Source organism: Gossypium arboreum, chromosome 2 (genome assembly GCF_025698485.1).
Source record: "Gossypium arboreum isolate Shixiya-1 chromosome 2, ASM2569848v2, whole genome shotgun sequence".
In the NCBI taxonomy this organism is placed as follows: domain Eukaryota; kingdom Viridiplantae; phylum Streptophyta; class Magnoliopsida; order Malvales; family Malvaceae; genus Gossypium; species Gossypium arboreum.
The window spans coordinates 15,163,454-15,177,765 of NC_069071.1; positions in this window are offsets into that span (position 1 = coordinate 15,163,454).

Genomic DNA, 14,312 nt, shown 5'->3' on the forward strand with positions numbered 1-14,312 from the left:
GAGATTTGGTCATACTTGTGTCAAGATTAAGGTATGTTTGAGGTTGTGTCATGAGATTCATGCATGTTTTAGTTGCTAACTTGATGTTCATGTTAGCCCATGGTTCAAATCCTTGTTATGCCATGGAAATGGTATTTGGCCAAGGTTGATATTGTGTTAAAGCCATTGCATGCTAAATGTGAAGCTTGTTGATGATACATGTAATGATGGATTGACTACTCTTGAAATTTCTTTTAGCATTCTTGAGTAAGACATGGAGTTTTCTTTGTTTAACCATGACCAAAAATTGAAAGGGGGATGGTGTGGGATGTATTCGGCCATGGCATGCTCATAAGTGCGATTTATGCTTGTTGCATTATAGGTAAAAATTTGTGTTTTGATATATGTGTATATGTGTTTGTACATGATGTTACAAATGGATGTGAAAATATGCTAGATTGGGAAAATTTGATTAAATGTTCATGAGATGAAATTAGGTGATTAAAAGATGTTAGTTGACATTGTACATATATATATATATTCGCCATTAAAGTGAGTATGTAGGTAATGTTGAATCAAGTTTTTGGTGCATATTCGGTTAGGTGTATAATCGACCAAATGGACGATTAGTAAGAATGGTTGCCGAATATACAAGCATACATATGCATGTGTAGTTGAATTATGAATGTTTAGCAAGATGGTTAAACTAGTGATTTATTGATTAAGCTCAAGGAGTTAAAGAAGGAGAATCAAGCAAGGGAAAGACGAAGGTCATCGAGTAGCCGACTTGGAACTATTTTACCCAACACGAGGTAAGTCATTAAGCACGTATTTGATATTGCTTAAATGATTGTAAAATTTATGCAATTGTGTTTAATGGGATGATATATATATATAAATGAAAATGTATGTGTATGGAGTGATGACAATTGTTGAATGTAAAAGAAATAGTGAAATGTGTAGAAAGTTTGCTTTCGGCACTAAGTGTCGGGCAATACGTGTGTACGGTGACGAGATTGGCACTAAGTGTGCGTGCTGGAAATATATGGCACTAAGTGTGCATGCTGGAAATATATGGCACTAAGTGTGCGAGCTCGAAGGGCATGGCACTGTGTGCGGGCCTAAATCGCATGGCACTAAGTGTGCGAAATCGAGTATTAAGCCTTTGTGTGCGTACTATATATATATAAATATCTCCAATCGAACAATTATATGGAGGGTGTGTCTCCATCGAGTGAGTATGGACAGCGGATCGGGTAAGTACCTTGAGCTCATGACGAATAGGTAATACGTTCATGCTTGGGGTTGAATTTGGTAAGCCTTAAATCTATGTGATGATTGAAATTGTATGGTTGTGCTGGAAAATGAGTTAATGTGTAAAAATGCTTGATTATCTTGTTGTGTAGAATATGAAATGTGGATGTATGAATTGGTACGAGATTGGACCAAAAGGTCCGAGGTATTATGGTATAGATTCGATATGGACGAGTACCTAGCCTCATTTGTTGTACATGTAGTAGTAACTTTATCAGTGGATTGACGAATGCTTATGACTTACTGAGTTGTAAACTCACTCGGTGTTTTCTTGTCACCCATTTTAGGTCTCTTGGACTCGTATTGTTGCGTGCTCGGAACCGTCGTTGAAGTCATCACACCGGCTGAAATCTTGTGGTATTGTTTTTTGTTGTTGAAGAACATTTGGCATGTATAGGCTATTATATTTTGTCGAATTGTGGGTTGTAAACTTTAAGCCATGTGAAAATGGCCTATGTGGTCGTCGAGTGGGATGCTAGAACCTATAGCCACGAGTCTTAGAAACTCAAATTTTGTTAAGGTGGCCATAATTTGTGTCATGTATGATGGATGATTAAGGCCAAGGAAAAATTCATGAAATTGGCATAGTCTACTGCAGTAACTGTTGCGGACAGCAGCAGTGAGATGAGATTGAAAAATCACTAAAAATAGTATAAGTAGAATTAAATAGTGAGTAAATTATGGAACTGATCCTTGATGAATCTATTTTTATATGGACGAAACGAAACGACCATATGAGCAGTATACTGGGAGATATTAAAGTTCTCGTGAGACAGGGCCAGAACGATTTCTGGGTCCCCTGTCGTGACTTTGAAAATTTACCATAAATTATCCAGAAAGAATTAGGAGTCATGCCTTATATGTACAGATTCCATTTTGAGTCTAGTTTCATTAGAAACAAACGGCACCAGTATTAAAGCCCTGTACAGAAAGATATTCAAGTTGTAACGCGCGGAGGTCAGAGCAGTCGATCCCTGTAACATGGGTGACTTTAACTAATAAACTGTACCAATTGGCCCAACCAAAATTCTAAAAATAAATCCATGGATGGATATATGAGTCTAAATTCAGGAAAATTTACGAAACCAGTTTCCGAGTTTTGGAACTCGAGATATGATTTTAAAGGCGACGGTGACGCAGTTTTCCAGCCTGTCCAGAAATGCCAAATTGGTCGGTACTTTAAGAGGATTTGTCTCGTTAACCCTCGTGTCCGACAATCGGCGTCGGTCACGAAGTTAGGGTGTTACAATTTTATTGGTATCAGAGCTATGGTTTAGTCGGTTCTAGGACTACCATAGCGCGTGTGAGTCTAGCTATACATGCCAAATTGATAGTGCTTAATAATGTGATGACTTGACGGTTGAAATTTTTGTTTTGATTAGCGATGGAACCCGGGTAGAGAGACCTTTGGCGGATGACGTTGAAAGTGTAGCGGCTGCTCTGCGCAAGGGACACCGCTGTTGAGCCTCGGTCATCCGCGAATAATCAAAATGAAGGGCGAAACAAGCCTTCTTCACTATGATGAATGAGTGGGTCGCGCAATATGCCCGAACCAACCCGATTGTCCAACCATTCCCGAATTTAAATACTCCACCCCAAGACTCCGCAATGCCTCCGATTCTCGATCCTGTGAGGTGAGTAAACCACCGTGGACTTGATTAGGAAGCGTGGGGCCGAGGAGTTCAAGGCCATAGTTCTTGATGATGCCGAAAAGGCCGAGTTACGCTCGATAACACCATTAGAGTGTTAGATGATCATCATGCACACCGACGAATGTCTTAAGTGTGCTATATCCTTGTTAAGAGACTCGACTTACTATTGGTGGAGGACTTTAATTTCCATAGTCCCAAACGAACGAGTTACTTGGGATTTCTTCCAATCCAATTTCAAAGAAATACATTAGTCAACGGTTCATCGATCGAGCGTAAGGAATTCTTGGAACTCAAGCAAGGCCGGATGATCAGTATCTGAATCGAACATGAGTTCGTAAGACTTAGTCGGTATGCTCGGGAGTGTGTGGCTGATGAGGTTGCGATGTGCAAAAGATTTGAAGAAGGATTGAATGAAGAGTTAAAGTTACTAGTGGGAATTTTGGAGATAAAGGAGTTCGTGACACTAGTCGAACGAGCTGCAAGGCGGAAGAACTTGGGAGGAGAAGAAGAAGGCTGAATTTGAAGCAAGAGATTACCGTAAAAGATCGACGAGTAAAGCTCCGTTCTCGGCTGTAAAGAGGTTCGGGGAGGACACCAATGAAGTCGAGGACGATCGGGAATTTCCATTAGAGCCCGACCATTGACGGACTCGAGCTACTTCAGTAGCTAGTGTGGGCAATAATCGTCAAGAGAGACCTGAATGCCCCAATGTGGAAGACGACACCTAGGTGAATGTTGGGGTAAGTCATTAATAGGGCTCATTATGGATGCGGTTCAAGGACCACTTCATTAGAGATTGCACGAGCTAGATGAGAGGAATAAGACGCAAGGTGCAAGACCTAGTGGAACGACAATTGGAGGTAGGCCCCGAGAATCTCTGGAGGTAGGGGTGGTAATCGAGAGGAGCCTCTAATACGGCCGTCCGATCCGAGACCCGTGCTCTGCTAGAGCATATGCCATCCGCATACGAGAGGAGGCATCCTCCCCGACGTTATCACCGGTACTTTTACTCTCTTTGATACTATTGTGATTGCATTGATTGACCCCGCTCTACTCACTCATATGTATGTGAAACCTTAGCATCCAAGAAGACTCTACCGTTGAGTCTCTTGATTTCGTAATTCAGTGTCAAACCCTTTGGGTCAATACGTGCTTGTTGATAAAGTGTGCAAGAGATGCCCCTAATAATTCGAGAATCCGCTTTTCCTACCGATCCGATGCTTCTACCATTTCATGAATTGATGTTATTCTTGGTATGGATTGGTGACCGTACATGATGCAAAGGTGGATCGCAAAAGGAAAACCATTAATTTGAGGAGTGCAAATAATGAGGTAGTCCGAGTCGAGTCTCGATTTAAAGGAGTGCCGGCAATAATATCTTCTATGACCGTCAAGATATGTGAAAAGGGTGTGAAACATACCTTGCGTATGTGTTTGGGAGTAAAGAGACGGAAAGGAAACTCGAATCGGTACCGTGGTTTGTGAGTATTCGATGTTTTTCCCGAGGAGTTACCGGATTGCCACCGGTTCGAGAAGTGGAATTCGGCATCGAAGTTGTACCGGGTACTACGCCGATTTCAATAGCCCCGTGTCGTATGGCATTAACGGAATTAAAGGAATTGAAGGTTCAATTGCAAGAATTGACGGATAGAGGTTTCGCTCGACCGAGTTTTTCTCCATGGGGCGACTTTGTATTGTTTGTGAAGAAGAAGGACGGAACCATGAGGTTGTGCATCGACTATCGTCAACTCAATAAAGTGACGATAAAGAATAAATATCCATTGCCACGAATTGACGATTTGTTTGATCAATTAAAGGGAGCCTCGGTGTTTTCAAAGATAGATTTGAGGTCGGGTACTATCGGTTGAGGGTCCGAGAATCGGACATACCCAAAACCGCTTTTAGAACGAGGTACGGTCACTACGAATTCTTGGTGATGCCGTTTGGGCTCACTAATGCCCTACGGTGTTTATGGATTTAATGAATAGAATTTTCAGGCCATACTTGGATCGGTTCGTAGTTGTATTTATCGATGACATTTTGGTCTATTCGAGATGAAACCGAACATGCTGAACACCGAGGCTAGTGTTGCAAATCTTACGAGATAAGCGCTTATACGCAAAGTTCAAGAAATGTGAATTTTGGTTGAAAGAGGTTAGCTTTTTGGGGCACGTGATGTCGCATCGGTGTCGTGGTGGACCGAACAAAATTTCGCCATAGTCGATTGGAAACCACCAAGGAATGTTACCGAAGTTAGGAGCTTTTTGGGCTTGCTTGTTATTACCGACGATTTGTAAAGGTTTCTCGACGATAGCCACGCCAATGACGGCTTACTCCAAAAGGATGTTAAGTTCGAATGGACGGAGAAATGTCGAAAAGTTTCGATCAACTGAAAGCTTATTTGATGAAGCCCCAATTCTAGTGCAACCCGAATCGGGCAAAGAGTTTGTCATTTATAGTGACGCATCCCTACTTGGGTTGGGTTGCGTATTGATGCAAGAAGGGCGAGTTGTGGCCTATCGTCGAGACAATTAAAGCCACATGAGAAAAATTATCCGACCCATGATCTCAAATTGGTCGCCATCGATTCGCCTTAAAGATATGGCGACATTACTTATTTGGTGAGAAGTGCCATGTGTATTCGGATCACAAAAGTCTCAAATATTTGATGACTCAAAGAGACTTAAATCTGCGACAAAGACGATGGCTCGAGTTGTTAAAAGATTATGAACTCGTTATTGATTATCACCCGGAAAGGCCAATGTGGTTGCGGATGCCTTAAGTCCAAATCACTTTGTTTGCTTTACTGACGATGAATGTACACTTGTCTATTCTACCCGACAATGTGTTAGTAGCGAATTGAAGGCCAAACCATTGTTGGCTCATCAAATTCGGAAGCTCGAAAGTTGATGAGGAGTTGCTTGCAAAACGGGCCGAGTGTGTTCGAGCAAGGAATCGAGTTTCAAATTGATGATGACGATTGTTTAAGGTTTAGAAGTCGTCTGTGTGTTCCAAAGAATTGAACTTATTTCGCTAATTCTAAATGAAGCCCATTGTAGTCGAATGTCAATCCACCCGGTAGTACTAAAATGTACAATGACCAAAACGCCAATTTTGGTGGCCCTTATGAAACGAGACATTTCAATTTGTTTCAAGGTGTCGATATGTCAACAAGTGAAAGCGGAACATCAAGTGCCATCGGGATTACTTCACCGATCATGATACCCGAATGGAAATGGGATCGAGTCACAATGGACTTTGTATCCGGACCGCCATTGTCGTGAGTAAGAAGGATGCGATTTGGGTCGTTGTCGATAGACTAACTAAGTCGGCTCACTTTATCCCGTCGTCGGATTTTTCAATGGACAAATTAGCGGAATTGTACGTTTCTCGATTGTGAGATTACACGGGTGCCTATTTCTATCGTGTCGGATAGAGACCCAAGATTTACGTCGCGATTTTGGAAGAAATTGCAAGATGCTTTGGGTACCAAGTCGCATTTTAGCACCGCTTTTCATCCCCAAACCGATGGTCAATCCGAACGGATAATTCAAATACTCGAGGATATGTTGAGATGTTGCATCCTTGAGTTTAGTGGTTCATGGGACGGTATTTACCTTTGATTGAATTCGCCTACAACAATAGCTTTCAATCAAGTATTAAGATGGCGCCTTACGAGGCTTTATACGATCGTAAATGCCGTACCCCATTATTCTGGACCGAACTTAGTGAAGGTAAATTCTTCGGGTTGATTTGGTTAAGGATGCCGAGCAAAAGTTCGAGTAATTCGTGAAAGTTTGAAAGTCGCTTTGATCGCCAAAAGTCGTATGCGGATTTGAAAAGAAAAGATATTGAATATCGGGTTGGAGACAAGGTCTTTCTCAAAGTTTCACCTTGGAAGAAGGTGCTTAGATTTGGTCGTAAGGGCAAATTGAGTCCGAGGTTTATCGGGCCATATGAAGTATCCGAACGAGTTGGGCCATCGATATCGATTAATTTTGCCCTTGAGCTCGAAAGGATTCACAACGTTTTCATGTCTCGATGCTTGACGATATAGGTCTGATCCATCGCACGTAATTGCTCCATCCGAGATTGAGATTCACCTAATTTGAGCTATGAAGAGGAACCGGTTCGCATTATGAGGCGTGAAGTAAAAGAGTTGCGCAATAGGAAAATCCCGTTAGTGAAGGTGTTGTGGCATAAACACGGAATGGAAGAAGCCACTTGGGAACTTGAGGACTCTATGAAAGAGCGATACCGAGCCTATTTACGGTAAGATTTTCGGGGACGAAAATTTCTAAGTGGGGGAGAGTTGTGACATCCCTAAATCGACCCTAGTCGGAAAGTGGTTTCGGGACCACCAAACCGAGTCATAATAATAATTAACCATCATAATTGATGCTCATTATATGTATATATGCATGTGTGAAAATTTCGTGTTTGGATTTTGTTAATAGTAAGTGAATTTTTATCAAATAGGACTTATGTGAGAAAATTTAGAAATGTGCTAGGCAATTGTAAGGTGGCCTATTAATACATGTGGGAAAATAGTTGTCCTTGCATGTCAAATAACCCACTTCCTAAGGTGAGTGGCGGCCATGACAAGAATATGGGCAAGGAACATGTTTCCAACATGTTTAGTTAGTGGATTATGTAGAAAAAATAAAGAAATGAAAAAAAATGAGCATGGATGCCCCCCTTTGTTGCCGTGAGTAGAGGAAAAGAAAGGAAAAAATTGTTCATCCATTCTCAAAATCTTGGCTGAAAATACTAAGGGAAAAGGAAGGATTTTTGCTTCATGCTTGGTTTAGAAGAGAACTAGAAGGAGATTTGGTCATACTTGTGTCAAGATTAAGGTATGTTTGAGGTTGTGTCATGAGATTCATGCATGTTTTAGTTGCTAACTTGATGTTCATGTTAGCCCATGGTTCAAATCCTTGTTATGCCATGGAAATGGTATTTGGCCAAGGTTGATATTGTGTTAAAGCCATTGCATGCTAAATGTGAAGCTTGTTGATGATACATGTAATGATGGATTGACTACTCTTGAAATTTCTTTTAGCATTCTTGAGTAAGACATGGAGTTTTCTTTGTTTAACCATGACCAAAAATTGAAAGGGGATGGTGTGGGATGTATTCGCCATGGCATGCTCATAAGTGCGATTTATGCTTGTTGCATTATAGGTAAAATTTGTGTTTTGATATATGTGTATATGTGTTTGTACATGATGTTACAAATGGATGTGAAAATATGCTAGATTGGGAAAATTTGATTAAATGTTCATGAGATGAAATTAGGTGATTAAAAGATGTTAGTTGACATTGTACATATATATATATATTCGCCATTAAAGTGAGTATGTAGGTAATGTTGAATCAAGTTTTTGGTGCATATTCGGTTAGGTGTATAATCGACCAAATGGACGATTAGTAAGAATGGTTGCGAATATACAAGCATACATATGCATGTGTAGTTGAATTATGAATGTTTAGCAAGATGGTTAAACTAGTGATTTATTGATTAAGCTCAAGGAGTTAAAGAAGGAGAATCAAGCAAGGGAAAGACGAAGGTCATCGAGTAGCCGACTTGGAACTATTTTACCCAACACGAGGTAAGTCATTAAGCACGTATTTGATATTGCTTAAATGATTGTAAAATTTATGCAATTGTGTTTAATGGGATGATATATATATATAAATGAAAATGTATGTGTATGGAGTGATGACAATTGTTGAATGTAAAAGAAATAGTGAAATGTGTAGAAAGTTTGCTTTCGGCACTAAGTGTGCGGGCAATACGTGTGTACGGTGACGAGATTGGCACTAAGTGTGCGTGCTGGAAATATATGGCACTAAGTGTGCATGCTGGAAATATATGGCACTAAGTGTGCGAGCTCGAAGGGCATGGCACTGTGTGCGGGCCTAAATCGCATGGCACTAAGTGTGCGAAATCGAGTATTAAGCACTCGTGTGCGCACTCTATATATATATAAATATCTCCAATCGAACAATTATATGGAGGTGTGTCTCCATCGAGTGAGTATGGACAGCGGATCGGTAAGTACCTTGAGCTCATGACGAATAGGTAATACGTTCATGCTTGGGGTTGAATTTGGTAAGCCTTAAATCTATGTGATGATTGAAATTGTATGGTTGTGCTGGAAAATGAGTTAATGTGTAAAAATGCTTGATTATCTTGTTGTGTAGAATATGAAATGTGGATGTATGAATTGGTGCGAGATTGGACCAAAAGGTCCGAGGTATTATGGTATAGATTCGATATGGACGAGTACCTAGCCTCATTTGTTGTACATGTAGTAGTAACTTTATCGGTGGATTGACGAATGCTTATGACTTACTGAGTTGTAAACTCACTCGGTGTTTTCTTGTCACCCATTTTAGGTCTCTTGGACTCGTGTTTGTGCGTGCTCGGAACCGTCGTTGAAGTCATCACACCGGCTGAAATCTTGTGGTATTGTTTTTTGTTGTTGAAGAACATTTGGCATGTATAGGCTATTATATTTTGTCGAATTGTGGGTTGTAAACTTTAAGCCATGTGAAAATGGCCTATGTGGTCGCCGAGTGGGATGCTAGAACCTATAGCCACGAGTCTTAGAAACTCAAATTTTGTTAAGGTGGCCATAATTTGTGTCATGTATGATGGATGATTAAGGCCAAGGAAAAATTCATGAAATTGGCATAGTCTACTGCAGTAACTGTTGCGGACAGCAGCAGTGAGATGAGATTGAAAAATCACTAAAAATAGTATAAGTAGAATTAAATAGTGAGTAAATTATGGAACTGATCCTTGATGAATCTATTTTTATATGGACGAAACGAAACGACCATATGAGCAGTATACTGGGAGATATTAAAGTTCTCGTGAGACAGGGCCAGAACGATTTCTGGGTCCCCTGTCGTGACTTTGAAAATTTACCATAAATTATCCAGAAAGAATTAGGAGTCATGCCTTATATGTACAGATTCCATTTTGAGTCTAGTTTCATTAGAAACAAACGGCACCAGTATTAAAGCCCTGTACAGAAAGATATTCAAGTTGTAACGCGCGGAGGTCAGAGCAGTCGATCCCTGTAACATGGGTGACTTTAACTAATAAACTGTACCAATTGGCCCAACCAAAATTCTAAAAATAAATCCATGGATGGATATATGAGTCTAAATTCAGGGAAAATTTACGAAACCAGTTTCCGAGTTTTGGAACTCGAGATATGATTTTTAAGGCGACGGTGACGCAGTTTTCCAGCCTGTCCAGAAATGCCAAATTGGTCGGTACTTTAAGAGGATTTGTCTCGTTAACCCCTCGTGTCCGACACCGGCGTCGGTCACGAGTTAGGGGTGTTACAGTCAGGCTTAGGGTTTTAGGTTCTTCCTTTCCCAAATAGCTAATCCATTGAGTAATCCTACAAAATAGTTAACAAATCATACCTCCACTCACTAATCCCCCATAGAAGGATTAGTTTCTCATGGTTTTCATAAATAGTATAGAAACAATATAAAGATAGAACATGAAGAATGAATCAAAGTATAAAGTTTAAGAAAACGCATAATTTGTATTAAGAATGAAGTGAATCTACAAGTTTGATTGTCTCCACAAATCAGATCTCCTGAGATAGAAGAAAGAACAACTAAAAATAAATCTAAAAACCTATGAAGAAGAAAAACTACACTCAATTAAAAGTAGAATTCTAGTCTAAGTAATTGGTGTCCATAACATGTGATAAAGGAGCCTATTTATAGATTTCAGGTGGCTGTCGTCCTTAACCTTAGGTTAGCTGATGTTCTTGAGCTCTGATTTGATTGTACGAACCAAAATGCCCCCTGGATCATGTTTAATTCTCATCCAGATTCGATATCACGGCACACCAAGACCAATGTCGTGACACAGGAGTAAGTATACTCTTCTTGGGATATCTTTAGGGGTATGTCGCGACACCCTTAAGCTGTGCCATGACATCGAAGGCAATCTCCTAATTTCTCCATTTTGCTCCCTATATTGCGACATTGATCATTTCGTGTTGTGACATAGTGACAAGTATTAGTTTAGTACGCCTTCTAATACCCTTAGGCCTCATTCAGCCCCTAAGGTCAATAAAAGACTCAATTTTCACACTTTATTAACTTTAGGAAAACTTATTAAAACATAACTAAAACTTAATGAAAATACTTGCTTTCAAGCTTCGAAAGTGCTGAAAATAGCTTAATCTACTACACCAAATTACGGTAAATTAATTTTTGCTCATACTCTATTACATACATGTTTCCTTGTTTCAACAACAGAAATTCTCTTTTTCTTTTTTCTAGGAAAAATCGATTGATGTATTTCTTTTTGAATTCTGATTGAAAGAAATCCCAATTTACTTAATCTTTAGGAATAATTGTTGTCAAAGTTGTCCACCAATGGTAAGCTTCATCTTTCACACGTGACACGATACATCTCAGCTAGTATTCAATTCTAATAGGATCATCTTCAATTTTGACATTGAATACTTCAACTCTATATTTTTTAATCTTATGAATTGGAGGTATGTAAACATTTACCAGATTTTGAGGACAATGGGGATTCTGTGGGAGATACAATCGGGGGTAGAGGTTATGAAGCCACAAGATTAGCTCACATAAACTCTAAGAACTATTAGTTCATCTTTTGAAAGAAAATATCATGAATTTCACTTTTTGGACCTTGAGAACCGGGCACACTATGACTAGCTTTGTAACATCTGTAACACCCTTAACCCTTATTGTGACACCCCATACCCGAGACCGTCGCCGGAGTCGGACACGAGGGGTTAACGGGCTTAATCCACTTACTTGCATAGTTCATTTTAAAAATTTCCAGACAGCCGGCTAACTGTGTCACTGTCACCTTAAAAATCATATCTTGAGTTCCACAACTCGAAAATCAGTTTCGTGATTTTTCCCTAAAACTAGACTCATATATGCATCTACAAATTTTTTTCTAGAATTTTTGGTTGGGCAAATTAGTACAGTTTATTAGTTAAAGTCTCCCCTGTTACAGGGTGCGACTACACTGACCTTCCTGCATTACGATTTGGATGTCTCCCTGTACAGGGCTTCAATACTGATGCCGTTTATTTCTACAGAAACTAGACTATAAAAGGAATCTGTACATATATGGCATGACTTCTAATTATCTCTGGTCAATTTATAATGAATTTCTAAAGTCGGAACAGGGACTCCAGAAACAGTTCTGGCCCTGTCTCACGAAAACTTAAATATCTCTTAACATACTGTTCATATGATCGTTTCGTTACTTCCCTATGTAAATAGACTCGTCAAGGTTCGTTTACATAATTTATTAACTATTTAATTCGATTCCTACTATTTTTAGTGATTTTTCACATCCACATCACTGCAGCTGTCAGCATCTGTCTTTAAGGTAGGCTTTACCTATTTCATAGTTTCCATGATTCAACTAGCCCTTTAACATAAATAGCACAAAATATGATCATGATTAACCATCCCAATGGCTAGTCGTTTCCAAACATTTCCATACCTCTTAATGAACAACATACAATGATTATAATACCATGCCCAAAGTATACTTAAGCCATTTTCGCATGGCTATCCAAATTTACACAAAACCAAAAGGTACATGACCTACAACAAAAGGGTAGTCCTATACATGCCATTTCAAAGTTCAACCAAAAGTATACCAAAAGGAGCTTTGATAGTGTGGGAGACTTCGACTTCAAAATCCCGAGTCCGATAGCTGAAGAACCAAAATCTATAAAACAGAAAATCAAAGAAAACGGAGTAAGCATTTAATGCTTAGTAAGTTTGAGCCATGAATTTAAACACAACCAAAGTATAGCATTCATGTGGCTAAACAGATAATTTCATATGCACAAATTCTCAATATCATACTTACTTCACATTACCAACCCTTATATTCATACACAAAGATCAACTTAGCCAAAGGTCGGTAGCTCATTTATCAACTGAGCGAATACTTATTTGTAAGGGCTCAACTAATTCAAAGGAACATACGAAACATACCTCATTGTTGGGATTTCACAAGCGTATTAACTGAATTTTTACAGCAAGTTCAATCATTCCCGAATCACGTACCTTCTGAGTTTAACCAGATATAGCTACTCGTTCAAATGTCTTGGGACATAGCCGGTTATAGTAACTCGCACAAATGCCTTGGGACTTAACCCGGATTTAGTAACTCGCACAAATGCCTTCGGGACTTAACTCGGATTTAGTAACTCGTACAAATGCCTTGGGACTTAACCCGGATTTAGTAACTCGCACAAATGCCTTGGGATCTTAGTCCGGATATAGTCACTTAGCACAAAGCCTTCGGGACTTAGCAGGACATCATTCAATAACCAAGCACAATTATCAATAAATCATGACACATTCGTATTTCATTTTCATTAGCAAAACTCAAACACAAGACACTTATCACACTTGCAATTTCGGCTCAATAGCCACACAAAAAGAGCATGATTTTGATTTGCTTAAAACATGATCTAATCAAATCATAATCCAAGTTCCATTACTCAAAACTTACCTCGGATGTTGTCGAACGGCTTCAACAATGACTATTCGATCACTTTTTCTTTTCCCTTATCCAACTGTGGTCCCCTAAGCTCTTGAGCTAATTCAAACAAATTTAACTTATTAAAGTCTCATTTTGCGAATATGACAAGGAGATTGATAGATCATATGGCCACCTTTTAGCTCAAATACACAATGATCATACACATTTTTAATCACATCAAGCAATTTAATACAATTCATTCGAACATCAAAAGAGAAGCTCAAGGTACTTAGCCCATATATACATTAGACATTAGAGTCACATATGTACGAAATCACGAATCGAATTCAACATACTAGCTAATATTACCCCTTAGCCGAATTTTCTAAGTCAAGCTAAAGCCATCAATAGGCTACCAATGGCCGAACATACCCATCAACTCATGTACTCATTCATGTGGCAGAACATACACATCTATGCTAAGGCCGATTGCAACACTTAATACATTCTACAAGTATGGTCACTTGTATTGACTAAACACCATTTGTTCCTAGTTCAAAACTTGGCTAATACACATATATACACTATTAAAGCATCCTCTCCCTTTACACTAATTCAACACATGCATTACCCATAATATACAAAATTATATTCGGCCTTAGCACACAACTTGCTAGCCGATTCTTCTCCATTTAGCAACTAATGCACATACGAGCTCATTTGTTAGACTCTACTTAATCTAAAAACAACCTTATTTCTCTTTTATTTCCTACCATGGCCGAATGCATCACAACACCTTACCATTTCGATTTTGGTCATGGTTGAACAAGGAATTT